Source organism: Schistocerca americana, unplaced genomic scaffold (genome assembly GCF_021461395.2).
Source record: "Schistocerca americana isolate TAMUIC-IGC-003095 unplaced genomic scaffold, iqSchAmer2.1 HiC_scaffold_170, whole genome shotgun sequence".
In the NCBI taxonomy this organism is placed as follows: domain Eukaryota; kingdom Metazoa; phylum Arthropoda; class Insecta; order Orthoptera; family Acrididae; genus Schistocerca; species Schistocerca americana.
In genome coordinates, this window is record NW_025725791.1 from 247501 (window position 1) to 250000 (window position 2500).

The window sequence follows — 2500 nt, forward strand, 5'->3', positions numbered from 1 at the left end:
GTACCTTAACCTAACCTATGTCGTACCTTAACCTAACCTATGTCGTACCTTAACCTAACCTATGTCGTACCTTAACCTAACCTATGTCGTACCTTAACCTAACCTATGTCGTACCTTAACCTAACCTATGTCGTACCTTAACCTAACCTATGTCGTACCTTAACCTAACCTATGTCGTACCTTAACCTAACCTATGTCGTACCTTAACCTAACCTGTATTGCGCCTTAACCTAACCTGTATTGCGCCTTAACCTAACCTGTATTGCGCCTTAACGTAACCTGTATTGCGCCTTAACGTAACCTGTATTGCGCCTTAACGTAACCTGTATTGCGCCTTAACGTAACCTGTATTGCGCCTTAACGTAACCTGTATTGCGCCTTAACGTAACCTGTATTGCGCCTTAACGTAACCTGTATTGCGCCTTAACGTAACCTGTATTGCGCCTTAACGTAACCTGTATTGCGCCTTAACGTAACCTGTATTGCGCCTTAACGTAACCTGTATTGCGCCTTAACGTAACCTGTATTGCGCCTTAACGTAACCTGTATTGCGCCTTAACGTAACCTGTATTGCGCCTTAACGTAACCTGTATTGCGCCTTAACGTAACCTGTATTGCGCCTTAACGTAACCTGTATTGCGCCTTAACGTAACCTGTATTGCGCCTTAACGTAACCTGTATTGCGCCTTAACGTAACCTGCATTGCGCCTTAACGTAACCTGCATTGCGCCTTAACGTAACCTGCATTGCGCCTTAACGTAACCTGTATTGCGCCTTAAAGTAACCTGTATTGCGCCTTAACGTAACCTGTATTGCGCCTTAACGTAACCTGTATTGCGCCTTAACGTAACCGATATTGCGCCTTAACGTAACCTATATTGCGCCGTAACGTAACCTATATTGCGCCGTAACGTAACCCACATTGCCCCTTAACGTAACCCACATTGCCCCTTAACGTAACCCACATTGCCCCTTAACGTAACCCAACACACGTTGGGCCTTAACCCAACACACGTTGGGCCTTAACCCAACACACGTTGGGCCTTAACCCAACACACGTTGGGCCTTAACCCAACACACGTTGGGCCTTAACCCAACACACGTTGGGCCTTAACCCAACACACGTTGGGCCTTAACCCAACACACGTTGGGCCTTAACCCAACACACGTTGGGCCTTAACCCAACACACGTTGGGCCTTAACCCAACACACGTTGGGCCTTAACCCAACACACGTTGGGCCTTAACCCAACACACGTTGGGCCTTAACCCAACACACGTTGGGCCTTAACCCAACACACGTTGGGCCTTAACCTGCTCTGTAATTGTCATACGACGCGTTAAATTAGTGTAGTGTTGCCTAACTGCAACCCCCGCAATATAGTTTGCTACTCGCACTGCCCGGTCCCCAGTGTATCGCTTCATGTTAAACACCTTGCAGCTATACACTGTAATGTGGATGGCAGCAGGACGTACATGCTCAATGCCCTTTGCAGTTGTTCATTGGCATTTGCAGTTGTTCATTGGCATTCGCATGTGCGAAGCACTTAGCCTACGCTGTGGTACGGCCTGTGTCAACTGTCCGCTGATGTTGTACGTCCAAATCACACACTGTACTGCACATTGGTCCTCATGTACTGAATGATACATCGTGGTACATGTGACCGTACAACGACTGCGCCAACAACGGCGAACCATGCGGTCCAAATGTTGTGCACTCAGCTACGTGTCGTCTCCCTATAAGAGCTGGATTGCAGTGTGGTATGCCCTGGATGGCGATCAGCATGAGCCGTCTGTTGATGTAGTGGCGCGTGTTGTCAGACGTAGTCGTCTCTTCTCACACACCGTGATAGCATGGTGCACTGCGTTCCACATCTGCGACATGCGACAGAGGCCGGTTGACAGTCGTTCGCGCAATGGACATCGCATACGTACGGGGGCCACCTTCCACGTGTTCGCGAAGCGTGCACATGTTGTTGCGTGTATGTGGGCAGACATAGTGTGTCGTGACACCTGACACAGGCATGCAACAATCGTTGAATTTGCAAATGGCGATGGACGCCTACGTTTGCTGGTGACGTTATGCAAATGAACAACTGGTAAACCGTTGTGGTGCGGTTGTTCTCGCTAGAGGTGAATCAGTGATGGCGACGATCGGTTGAGCTACCAACCGGTTGTTCCAGCGATACCCACCATGCCCACGAACGTGAATGGCATCTGGGTGTGAAGCGATACGCGGCGGTGGCTGGGTGGGACCGTCCCCGGCCGGTGAGGGGGGGCCTCCCGGCGTGCTGGCCGCGCGGTGCGTGGGCGCACGCGCTACAGCCGGCTGGTGGGGGCGGCCAGTGGCAGGCGCGCCGGCCGACGGAGGCGGCAGGCGGCGCAGCTGCGCGCCGGCGCACCCTGCACGCGGCGCCGTGCGGCCAAAGTAGGTCCTCGCGGGCCCGGTGCGAAGCGCGGTGGACATCTGCAGTGTGCTGGTCCGATTGAGGACTGTGTGC